General features: G+C 45.2%; 1 long non-coding RNA gene across 1 annotated transcript; it reads right to left on the bottom strand.

Annotated features, from left to right (window-relative positions):
* Positions 1–6,681: 6,681 nt before the first annotated feature.
* Positions 6,682–11,724, bottom strand: LOC144134346 (uncharacterized). The gene is made up of 3 exons (XR_013315130.1): positions 11,637–11,724; positions 9,491–9,721; positions 6,682–6,851 (listed from the first exon to the last, which is right to left on the bottom strand). It is a non-coding gene; the product is annotated as an uncharacterized LOC144134346 (long non-coding RNA).
* Between the last annotated feature and the right edge of the window lie 1,717 nt (positions 11,725–13,441).

The raw sequence follows: 13,441 nt of genomic DNA, 5'->3' as shown, positions 1-13,441 counted from the left end.
AGTGGAGGGCTCCGGAAGAATTTCGACCACCTAGGGTTCTTTAACGTGCACTGACATCGCACAGCACACGGTGTGAAGAAAAAAAACGTGCGGTGATTATATACCTTACAGGTAAATACTCTAAGGTATTTACTAAGGTAATCGGCAATAGAGTCAGCAGAACCATACACTTCAATCAACCAAATGATCAGACAGGCTTTCGTTAGGGTACTCGACAATGGGCCACATTGACACAATCAATAAAGTGAGAAATGCGCAGAGTAAAACCAACCTCTACATATAGCCATTATAGGTTACGAGAAAGCGTTTGACTATGTTGAAACTTCAGCAGTTATGCAGGCATTGCGGAATCGGGGTGTAGAAGAGCCTTACGTGAGAATAATGGAAGATATATATATATATATATATACGTGAGAATAATGGAGAATAATGGAAGATATATATATATATATATATATATATATATATATATATATATATATAGCGGGTGCACAGCTACCATAGTCCTACTGAAAGTCAGCAATAAAATTCCAATAAGAAAAGGTGTCAGGCAAGGTGACACGACCTCACCAATGTTATTCACCGCCTGTTTACAGGAGATATTCAGAGGCCTGGATTAGAAGCAGTTGGGGATAAGGGTTAATGGAGAATACCTTAGTAACATGCGATTCGCTGATGACATTTGCCTTGCTAAGTCACTGAGGAGATGAACTGCAAAACATGGTCAATAAGTTAAGCAGAGCAGTACTGTCGGTTTAAAAAAATTGAAGACCGCTTAAACTTCGTCTTTGAGAGTGAGACGCGACAGCGTGCTGCAGCCCTGCCGAGGAGTCCACGCAACGTTAACGCCCGTTCGGGGCGACGCGTGGCCGGTTGGACAATTGAATGAAAGGACGCCTGTCTCGCAAATCTCGGTGGACACCCCAACCAGGCCGCAAGGGAAGGAAATTGAAATGAAATTGTTTTTAAGGAAAGGAAATGACGCCTGTCTCAGAATTCTCTCCCAAGGCCAAAGACGCCGACGACACCGGCCTTTCGCTACACGAGCTCCTTAACGCTGTCGCGTTAAAATCAGTGTCAGGCTCACGCGGTTTCGAATAATAATAATAATTGGTTTTTAGGGAAAGGAAATGACGCAGTATCTGTCTCATATATTGTTGGGCACCTAAAACGCGCCGTAAGGGATGGGATAAAGGAGGGTGTGAAAGAAGAAAGGAAGTCGAAAGGACGCGCATCTCCTCGAGCGAGAAGGTGTACACCCTGACACGTGACCGCGTTCATCACGTGCTCGAGTCGTGTTCGTGTTCGGTGTCAGACTCAGGCGATCGCGTTTCAGTGTGGAGCTCGAGAATCGACACTCCTCGACGTCGTCTTCCCTGAGTTTCTCAGCAAACGGGATACGATATGAGCAGTGAGGACCAAGCGAATGCTGATCGTGATGGCGAACGCTCTAGCAGGATGGACTTCGGCGCGCCACGGTACCAAGAAGAAAGGGCGCCTCCACCAATCGTGCTTCGCGCACTTCTACGTGCCCATCTGCAACCCCGGCAGAATGTCCTGTACCACGTAATCGAAGACTACGTCATACTCGAAGGCTTCCAACCCTTTCCCGTGAACCAGGGTTGCGATATGCGTTCGATGGCCTTCGATGAATCGCCTCCATCGGTACAAGGCTCAAGTGCGGCACTGCCGGCGGCTCCGGACTCTGCTACTGATCTTGTCCCGGACCCGAATACGACGCAAGAAGCAAGCTCTGGCCAAGCACCAATTTCGAAGCGGCGAGGTCGACGGTAGTGCTGTGCGTGTGTGTGTGTGTGATAATGTGTGCATTTATCAAGTTCATGAACGAAAGACTGTTCATGTCTGAATATATGTGCTATGCTTAGGAATGCTTGATAAATAAATCCATAAAGCCTTTACTGTGCACTCTGATTTCTTCATTTGGGGGGTCATTCCTTCCTCTGTTTTATTTCGTTAGATCTCCGAGCCCACAACTCGGAGAGAACTTGTGCCTCTGTACTATAAGCTGCGAGCGGGAGGGTTAGGCTTCCACAAGCGCGCTATTCCCGCTCACTTACCAGCCGACGACAATGGCCTGTAAGCTCGCAGCTCGTGCTCGAGGCTTCTATAGTGCTGTTGCCCAGAAAGTTTTTCCCGAGTAGTTGCCCGGTTTTGCGTAGACGTCGGCGTGAGAAGCGTTTCGTGCAGATGCATGGAGAAAGCTCGCCCTCGTTCACGCGATCATCCCGTGTATGCAGCTCGTGCGTCGCGTTTCTTGCCGCGTTCGTCATCATCGGATGCAGCGCACGGTCGCAAGAGGACGCCGCCAGACGGCTGTCAGGACAACATTCTGAGCTTCATCGTCCTCCCTCCCTGGTTTCGATCACACTTTGCCTTTCGTTCTTCCTGGCGACTTCATCGTCTGTTCTTGAATTACAAGCAATTCGTGCTCAGCGCGGCACTAAATCAGGACACTAAAGATCAATGGAGTTCAGTTTTAATTGTTAACTCGCACTAGCGAATCGATGCTAACATACTAGAGAACATCACGACACATGCGCATAGACCATCACCAAAGCGGTTATAGATTCTGGTTGGGGCAAAACTTTTACAGCAACGTTTCAATAGACACTGGATACTTTTATAGTTGGGGCGTACGCAGTAAGCTTGCGTACGCATCTCTTACTGCGTTGCGTACGCTGTAAATAGTGTAAACGCGACACTTTCTGTTGGCCGTGCACTAGCGTCTGTCAGAAAGAAAGCCCCAACGCGGCTGCTCACGGACAGCGCAACGATGTCGAGCTTTCACGCGGAACACTTTAGATAGAGAAGAGCAAGTTCGAACCAAAGATTACGGAATCTGTTCCACGCGGAATGAGATTGTCATGCTCGTATTTTCAAGTGACGTATGCCGACCAGCGATATCGCCGGTGCTAATTCAGCGTCCTGACTGAACCACTACGGGATACACGGCCACGATGCATTCGCCAACTACGATGCTTCTGAACCGCGGCGTCCGAACGTTTTTTGTCGTTCGTACGCTCGGCATGCAGAAGCCCTAAAGAGCGTACTTTTGCCAAAAAAAAAAGCTGTCACATATAATAAAGAGTCTAAGATAAAATTATGAAGGAAAGAGGTGTGAAGAAGACGACGTGGATTAACCGAAGAATAAAGAAGATGAAAAAAAAGCATTCGGTGAGGTGGAGAGGGATGATTGGCGGAGAAGAGAAGGAGAAGACGACGACAAGACTTACGTGGAGTAACGCCAAAGCTGTAAAAGGCTATTGCTACAGATATAGCAATAGCCACTGACGCATCGCAATGCAATGAAAAAGCAGGTGTGGGAATATTTTGCTCGCATTTAGACTGGTCCTTTTCACTGCGCCTTTCTGATTTCACCCCTATTTTTCAAGCAGAGTTTCTGGCAGTTGTACTTGCTCTACGCAAGCTAGACCCCTCTATTACAGCAGTTGCAGTAATTACTGATTCTTTATCTTTGTCTTCGTCCCTCGCTGCACATGTTGACGGTCCCATTTTAACAACTTTCTTATCCCTTCTTCCTCCGCATTTGAGCCTTGTTCATTTAGTATGGGTTCCCGGTCACAGCAGTGTGACAGTAAATGAGATTGCTGACAATCTCGCAAAGGCTTCCCTCAGTGGCCCCGTGTTGCCAATCATCCCGGCTACAGCCTATATTACAGCATCTAGATTTCGACGACGTGCGTTTTTAAGCACGCAAGACACAACTCTTTTAACATCGGCGGATTATGAGCACCTTAAATATTATTGGAACAGGAAAATTTGTTGCTCTCGGCAGCTTGAAGTATAACTGACGAGGCTGCGCTGCCGCATCCCCCCTCTAAATTTCTATTTACACAGGTCGGGTTTGGCGCTCTCTCCCCTTTGTGCCTTTTGCCGTGAGCCTGAATCTATAGAACAGTTTTGGCTGTATTGTCGCCGATTCAACTCTCTGAGAAAAAGGTTGCTGGAGGAGCCCTTGCAGCATCTTGGCCTTAGTTTGAGCAGCCCGCTCTTGCTATCATTTGGCGCCAGCACATTTGGGTTCAGCCGCAGATCTGTTTGTACCGCTGTTCTAAATTTCCTGATAGAATCTCACCGACTGCCTTGCTAAGTGTTCCAAACTTTTCTTTTCTATCAATTATTACATTTTGACTTAACCATTATTATTTATTCCCTCTATTATTATTCTTATAATTTTTAAATCGAAACTCTCATCCCATTTCTGTTCGTGAGGAACAATTCACCGGCGTTGCGCTCCCACGTGCTTTTCCTTTTTATTACCTGCGTTCAAGTGAACAGCCACCCGATTCTTGGCCGATCCCCCAGTGTGGGTATGTGCCATCTTTTGATAGGCTAACAACAACAACATATAAAAGGGTGAAGGAGCGCGATTGTCCGGACCCCGTAGAGTATCTGTTACGGGTCCAAGTTGGACTTATTTTTGGAAATGTGGCGGAGAGTTTGAAGAATGCTTCACTCCCGCCACCGGTTGGCCCGGTATTGCACTACCTCCAGGATCGGCCTTGTCTTTAGCGCGTCTTTACTATCCTGTCTTTCTATCCCATCTTTCAACTCTCCTTCTATCTGCATGTGGTAGCGATTGTGGCTCGGCTTGAGCCAGTGAGCAGGCCTGTGCACTTTCATTTTCTTTCTTCCTGGTAGCAACAGACAGACAGAGACACGGGGGGGGGGGGGGGGAGAACAGAGAAGCGGAGGCTCCGGCTGGTCAGGGACGCTTCGGCTGGAAAGGAGCGACGCCGGCTACTGCTCCGGTGAGCTCGCGTTCTACGGCTTCGCATCGTCGACTTCCTGCCATTCCTGACCCCGTTCCCGGGAGTTAACTGAGGACGCTACCACCTGCTACGGCCAGGGGTGTCTCCAGCGCTGTTGCCACCCATCCGGGTGGTGGCCCCAACGCCAACAACACCGGCACCACCTCCACGGGCGCTTGGACCGGGAGCTTGTACAACGCAGCCAGCGACGCAGCCAGCGACGCCGCCAGCAACGCCAGCCGCAGCACGTCGATTGCCATCTCGACGCCGGCTACTAGACCCGAACCAACCGTGAGCACGAACGCCGACCGCTAACAGTAGGACGCTAGTAGAAGACGCTGGTAGCAGTGTTCCCGGGTTGTGTGTATTTATAGTATTTGTGTTGCTTTTGTTACTTTTGTGTGCTAGTGTGTGCGTCACGTAGGGCAATAAATGTGCGTCTGTGTGGGTACACCTGTCGCCTAGTCCATTCTTGCGGTCCGAGTGTTCTCCGGGGAGATCCGTGACAAACTCACAATGGTTTGCTTTTCACTAGTATAGTGGCACACTTATTCCACGCCTCAAGTTCAGAATCTCTGTAAGGTAGAGGAGATCCCTTGCCTTCCCTTTCCATGTCCTTTCTGAACTTTAGGGAAGCCGTAAGTGCTCGACTACGCAAGCGACAAGCAAATCATGCTGCCTTGTTGGTTTTGGCTAAAGAATTAATGTGGATTAGCTCAGCCAATCCAGGATATACAAAGCGAAATATGTCGGTGTTCACTGTGTTCATTGGCGTTGACAATGTGCTAGACGGCGATGGTTTTGAGCAAAGGAAGGGCGCATAACAGGCTCCCTGGATATGCGGACGCCTCATTCGTGCTTTGATACGTGATGGTGGTGAGAGATGTGGCCTGAATGCATTAGCGCTGACAGCGTTGTCGCTGACATGCGGCACGGCAGCAATAGCTAGGCCGCAGCGTTCATTTGGTGATCAATCTCTTGCCATCAACCATTAAGTGCATGCCGCCTCCCAGGGTGGAAGGGAGGGCGCGCTGCCTATCCAGTGCGCGGAACGCTATCAAAGCAGGCTTTTGCAGTTGGACGCGAACGCCACGTAGTCTGTGGCGTGATTTTGTGCACCTACTACGATTAGCAATGAAGAAGGTGTGGTCTAATGCGCGCACGTAGTGTTTTGCCCTGCTGCCGCGGAAAACACACGGCAAAGTTTAAAGTACACGTGTTTAGGTTGCCGCCACAAGACGGGCTTTTCACAAGACGATATTTATTTCAGAGTACACCTCAAGGGCCCCAGCCCTTATAAAAATTTCTTTAGACAGTCCATAAACTTTCTATGAACATTAGTCTAAGAAGTCTATAGACTGTCTAAAGACAAATCCTTTAACCAGTCTATAGACAATCTATAGATTTATGGCCATACACTTTTAGTAGACTTTTGTCTATAGACAGTTTATAGACAAATGTCTAATGAAAGTAGATAGGTCCATAGACAGTCTATAGACACAGGTCCATAGACAGTCTATAAAAGATTTATAGATTTACGGCCATACACTTCCTATAGACTTCTGTCCATAGACCGTCTATAGACAAATATCTACTGATAATAAACACAGGTCTACAGGCAGTCTATAGAAGATCTATAGACATAGGCCATGTAGATTTCTGTCTATACACAAAAATCTACTGGTCCAGTAGACATAGGTCTATAGACTGTCTATAGACATTCCACAGTTATGTGGCCTGGCTATGCTGTAGATATTTGTCTATAGGCTGTCTATAGAGCTCTGTCTAAAAACCTTAATAGACCATTGTCTGTAGACTGCCTATAGACAGTCTACAACTGTTGAAAAAGGTCACCACACGGTCTTCACAAATGACATGACGATCAATATACTTACAATTTAGTTTATTTCCAAGCTATGCAGGCAAGGAATATGCAATACATGCATCACAAGAATGCACCATATAAAAATAAATGTTGAAAGTAATGGTCCGAATATAGTTTCCTCAGAAGCAATCTTGCGACCTGTTGTCTGCAGTCAGTCATCCGGGCATGTTGACCTGTACAAAGGAAGAAAAAAAATAAGAGGAACTGAAAAAAAAATTCCCACTCCATCTCTACAAACGTGCTTTAACACAAGGCATATGTATCCTGGCTATCCCATTCAAGAAAGCTAGTCGATGTTTTGGCTTGGTTTTATGTGGTCCAAAAACCCAAGGTGACTCAGGCTATGAGAGGCGCCGTAGTGAAAGGTTGCGGAGTAATTTCGGCCACCTGCGGTTTCTTACCGTGCACTGACATTGCCTAGAATACAGGCCTCTAGCATACTGCCTCTATCAAAACGCGACAGGCTAGACCAGGATCGAACCTGCATCATTCAGGTTGTAGTAGTAGTACAGTTTATTTGGGACAAAAAATATACAAAATTTGTCCTGGATGAGAGGCTAATGGCATTTTTGCCTGATGAGGCCATCCCACCCCTGACAGCAGTGGCAACCACTATAGGCATATTCGAACACATTTGCAGTACAGTACATCATACAACAACCAATATGTATGCAAGCACACAAAACAAAACAAATGGACAATCCTGAGGACTGTGTGCATGCTTCTGTATATGAAAAAAAAACGCTTACAGATTGCCGAATACTATTTGCACGTATAACAGACCGAAATATCATCCATGACACAAAAGAAATTCTTTGACTTATTATTCCATTAGGTACATATGTCTTAGTGTTTTCTTTAGGTAGTGATGGGTAGATTGGTAATAATTCAAAGATGGCTGGATATTGATTCAATAAATTTGCATACATAATCTCACATCACCATAGTTGGTGCAAGATCGGGGCACCTGTATTTTATCTTCCCTAAGGGAATGTGGAGTGTGTTTCTTTTTGTATTGAACCTCAATATTTGAACGGTGTAACATGTTCGTGCGCGATTTCCAGAAATAACTTATATTTGAATAGCTTACTAATCTCTAGTATGTCATAGATCTTAAAGTATGGCAAGCAATGTTTTATTTTTGGAATTTTCGAATACCACATATTGAGCGCTTTTGCAGAGGGTGCAGCTAATCAAGGTTTCTTTGTGTTGTGTCTGACGATACTCGGGAGCAGTATGTTAAACGTGAATCAAAGAGCATAGTAAGTTTGTTGCTTCACTGGCAACCTGTTTAATATGCCAAAAACACGTGAAAGTTCAATTCAGAGAGCTTCTGTGTGCGAATTCGAGAGAAACGTTTCATGAAAGATAACACCTAGAAAGCAAATCCTCTTAGACTGGTTGATAATGTTATCCCAGAACTTCAATTTGAACTCTCTATCTTTTTTGCTACCTTTAGGCTTGAAAATCAGGTATTCCATCTCGTTTATCTTTAGGTCTAGTTTATTAAAGGTTAACCAAAAGTCTAAATAGTGAAGCCATTCATTTCCTTCCCTGTAAACGAAGCTTTCATTGCAACCTGAAAAAAAAAAATACATTAGTGTAATCTGCATGTAATACCATTTCAGAGCAGCATGGGGTGTTTACAACATCACTCATATATATCAAGAATAATATGAGGCCTAGAATGAATCCCTATGGAACTCCGTATTTAATAGTGCCTTGATCGGATTCGATGCTCTTTATTGTGGTGTATTGCTCCCTGCAAATTAAACAGCTTTCCATCAGGATATGTACTGTACCTTGGATTCCACAGAACGGTAGCTTTATTAATAATATATCATGATGCACAGAATCAAAGGCTTTCCTAATATCAAGAAATAAACCCAAAGTAAGCTTTCATTTCTTAATGTTGTCAAGAATTTTCTGTTTAATATAAAGTAAAGCAGTTTCAGTTGCCTTATTCATATAAAGTAAAGCAGTTTCAGTTGCCTTATTCTTTCTGAATCCAAACTGCTTGTTTACTATCAAGTTATGCAGAGTGAGGAAATCGACAATTCTTTTGTTCATTATGTGTTCAGCAACTTTTGAAAAGTCTGAAAGCACTGACATTATTCTATAGTTCTTCAAGTCTTCAAAAGCACCACCTTTATGAATAGCTGGAACACGCGCAAGCTTTATTTGGTTTGGAAATATCCCTACTTGAAGTATGCAGTAGCATATATGCGTAAGGACTGGAGTTATCAGTGAGGCTACAGCTTTCACGGGGGAAACTTTCACATCATCGTAGGCTGATGCACAGTTGTCCTTCAGCATCATGATTATATTGAGGACTTCTTCGGCGCAAGTTGGAGCGAGAAATGAACAGTCAGGTGGTTCTGAAAGTCGTCAAACTTATCAGAGAGCAACTGCATTTGCGACTCAAATGCATCAAACTTTTTTGACAAAGGCAAAAGAGCATCAAGCTTCGTGTTAGTCTACAGTAATCTGATTATCACGTCGGAATCATGCTGCGAATTTTGTGTGGTGCTTGTGCCCTTTGGTTGCCTCAACACGAGTCACATCTCCATGCTTTCTTTCTGGCTTCGCGCTTAGCATTGAATGATTCTTCTGTTATTCCCGCACATGCACCACGATGAAAATTATATTTGCACTCTGAGTATGTTGCAAAGGTGTATCAGTGAGTGGAAGACGGCAAGCACAACAACGAGCTATAGTACGCATCTTTTACAAAAAACCCATCCACTTAGGAGCAGCGCCGACATAAAAGGAAAACAAAATCACATTCAGTGAGGCATAATTATGCACAAACCTGCACTAAGGCAGAGACGGTTACATGATGCTCGCAGTTACGGTCACCACTGCCAAGTGAGGTCCCAGTGGAAGGAATCTTCTTTTATAGCCCACAGTGAACCGTTGATGCTGTGCCGGATTTCCGGGTGACACCGACGACCACCCCTTCCTGGTCCGCTGCTCGAGACTACCGTCCGTCTTCAGGGCACGTGCGATGACCAGTGAGATGTACGGCTGCACAGTGGGTAATCTGCACAAAGGCAGAGACGGTTATGTGATGCTCGCAGTTATCGTCGCTACTTTGCAGTGGTGATGATAACTTGAGCACCTGAAGAACACGATAACCACTGAGCCATCGTGCTGGATTCATCATTTCAGTAAATATGCATGACAAATTCTAAGTGGCTGTCATAAAACATTGTAACTAATATCCACATTCCATGCAGCACTCTACCTCTACACTAAATACCTACTGCGAATACTGACCTTTGTATGCATTCCCTTTACATTAATTGGAATAGAATACTTAGAAAACTTGTGCCACTTATCATCATTGACTCGCTACGAGCTGTTGAGAATGCTGCCCCATAAAACGTACATTCAGTGCTCCTTGCAAAATGATCCGATCTGGAGAATATTCAAGCATTTATTCTTATACCCGCTATTGAACAAACGCTTCAAAATACCCTGCATGAAGCCTGGTACATACGCCGATACTCATATGGGCACAAGCCATGCAAAACCTACCAGGCAGACTGCAAACCAGTTCACCCACAACTTGAAACACTAAGACGAAACAGCAAACTCATACACCAGCGTGCGCTCTTTGGAACAAGCGGGTTACAGCGCTTCCATGTTGTGGTAATTATCCAGAAAAACTCAAACAGCACATAGTGGTTGCAGCAGCGCCATTTCAGAACCAGACGTGAGCTTCAGACAACAAGCTCATTATTGTAAGGATGAAATACCATCTCAAATTCAGTTAATTTTTACTTCAAGTGCAGCCCGAACAGAGCAGTAAAAAGGAGACACTTGCATGCAGGTACCCTAACCTAACGCTGATAGAAAAATCAACGAAAGCAACGAACACGCTCAAAGTAAGAATTATTTCATTGAAACAATTAACGTGTTCATCAAAAGGCGCAGCCATAGTAAAACAGCGCGAGCAGAATTGCATTCGTGGCGCAAATAAGCGCCAAGTTACATTGGCGTTTTTGTAATGTAGCAGTCTGAGATGAGAAACGCATACTCTGCCTCTCGCACAATTGGTACTGAAGAAATTTGTGCACGCGTAAGCGCGGTTCATGAACGAGCCTCTCGGAACGAAATGTAAGCCATCTCTTGTCGAGGCGACCGTTACTCAGCTTTCGAAATGAATTGCCCGCAGGCCAGCGGCGGCGGCCAACGGCTCGGATAACAGGGATGAACGAATCCATACGTGTGCAACGAAAGGGGAGACGGGTTGCAGCTCGTAGGTTCTTCGCGGTGTTTGTACACGCTCGCCATTTGCGCCGGCAACCACTTTTTTTTTTCAACCATCACTCTATTAGCATTCCTCCACCGCCGCTTCACTACAACTTTGACAAACGCCTCGAACTCTAGTCAATAGCGTTACAAAACGTATTTGATGAAACGTCGCTTCCCACGACACGCACCGAGTGAGCGGCTACAACAAACAAGCAATTAATGTACACCTCTCAATGAACAGCACTCCATGGTCCCGACAGGCGATAACACAAAGAATAAAAAATAAATGTAATCCACCTCAGAACTTGATTGTGCGTTTCCGCAGATGCCAAGTAAATCGTGCTCACACGGCTCTAACGCATAGTTTCATTTCGGCCTTCACTCACGGACTAAGCGATATTTCTGGCTGCGCACTAAACACGGAAAAACCAGTAGAGAGCTCGCGAGGAGGGCTTACCGTCCCAGGTTTCGCACCGTACGCCTTTCCGCGCGTTAGGAAAGACATAGCGGCACAGACATAAGCGCATTATTCGAGAACATGGCGGCTGCCGCTGATCACACAAACGTCCTTACAAATGCCGCTTACAAACGTGGATAGGAAGTTTGTCGCTGCGCACATAATCTGCTCTGCACACACAGCACTGCTTAGTAGAGTGGCTAAGGAGACCAAATGAATAAAAATAATCGTGTAGACTTACCGTAAGTAGAGGATTAAGTTGAATTTCAATCAAAACGTAATCCGCGAGAGAAAGCTCCGCCGACGCCGACACACCGGCGCACACGGTCGTTTGCTGCCCGGATGATTTTCCGCCGCCTCCGGGCAAAATGGGTAAAAAGTGAAACAAACCAATTTCACGGTCATGTCTATATTGGTTGCACTGTTGCCAAGTGTAGCTTGCTATAGCATCCAAGAACACAAAGGGCTTTTGGTTTAAAGCATAAATTCTCCACTCGCGCTTTAAAAACCTTATTTCTTTCGCGAAAACCAAAACCGAAACCTTACTACTTTTTCCATGCGCGCCGCATCTCGCATCGAATAGTATGTGGCGCCGTTTTCAAATAATTATAATGCTGCATAGCATAACGTCTTTTTGGCGTGTGCTCGTGTTTGGAAAACCGGTATGGACAACAGCGTGTTATCGCCTCCGATACAGCAGGTGTACGGCGAAGAACGAAAATATACTGGGTTTCTGATTGTTGAGTAGCAGCACTTTTTCACATGAATGCAAACTGCAAAGGTATAAATGACATATCTTAATTCGGCAGAGAACCATGATCTTTGAGACTCTTCTAATCATGCTTCTGAGAGATGGGCACATCCTTGAATTCTCACCCCCGTTATTCCCCCTTATTTTACAGGAGGTTTTAAGGAGAAATAAATGTACAATCACTGATGAAGTGCTTCTTAATTTATGCGCGTTGGACAGTAACTATAGAACGATGTAATGGTATATTCTCGAGCGATTCCTTTAAGGGAGAGTGTGTTCGTTTGATGTAGTACAGTTTGCAGCGCCCTTACTTCAGAAATAGGTGCCTTTCCTCGCTCTAGCTGTCAGCATTAAAGATTATTGAATTATATTCTCATTATCCGTCGCGGTTTAAGGAAAATTAGCTCTTCAAAGCTTCTAAAAACAATACACAGGAAGATATTGCATTGCCGTTGGACAATATTTTTTTATCCTTGAAATAGCAAAGGAAGCGGAGGACTCTGACAATAGTTGCGGTCACCCGATGGAGTTTGGTTCGTGGGGTTTAACGTCCCAAGCCAACTCAGGGGATGATGGATGCCGTAGTGAAGGGCTCCGGAAATTTCAACCGCCTGGGGTTCTTTGACGTGCACTGACATCGCACACTACACGGGCCTCAAGAATTTCGCCCCCATCGAAATTCGACCGCCGCGGCTGGCAACGAACCCGCGTCTTTCGGGTCAGCAGCCGAGCGCCATAACCACTTAACCACCGCGGCGGCCCGATGCTGTTCTACTCAGCACGCAGTGCGAAAAGAAATGGTATTTTATGGACTTAGTCGAAAGGCAGTGTATAAATTGTTAGATAAAATTAGGATTGTTATAAAGAGTAGACATTGTCTATAGACGATAGGAAATTAAGGCGGTTAGATTTTGGTCTCTAAATTGTCTATAGGTCGTCTATAGACAAATGGCTGCTAAGCCGGTTATAGACTAGTCTATAGATGGTTTATAGATTGTCTATAGACGAAAGGAAATTATGGCGGTTATAGACTTTGGTCTATAGATGGTCTATAGATTGTCTATGGACAAAAGGAAATAAGGCAGGTATAGACTTTAGTCTATATAAAATCTATTGACCGCCTATAGACAAAGGAAAATTTAGGAGAGCGAGTTGACGGGCTAGTTGGTATTGCATGGTGTAGGAACAGCGCTAAGAACAGGACAGAAGTCAGACACGTCCCTGTGCTTCCATGTTTGACTTCTGTCCTGTTCTTAGCGCTGTTACTACACCAAAGGAAAATTGTGTACTATAGA

The sequence above is a fragment of the Amblyomma americanum genome, chromosome 1 (assembly GCF_052857255.1).
Source record: "Amblyomma americanum isolate KBUSLIRL-KWMA chromosome 1, ASM5285725v1, whole genome shotgun sequence".
Lineage (NCBI taxonomy): Eukaryota > Metazoa > Arthropoda > Arachnida > Ixodida > Ixodidae > Amblyomma > Amblyomma americanum.
Note: the sequence above shows the minus strand (reverse complement) of the source record. Positions and strands in the feature narration are given on the sequence as shown.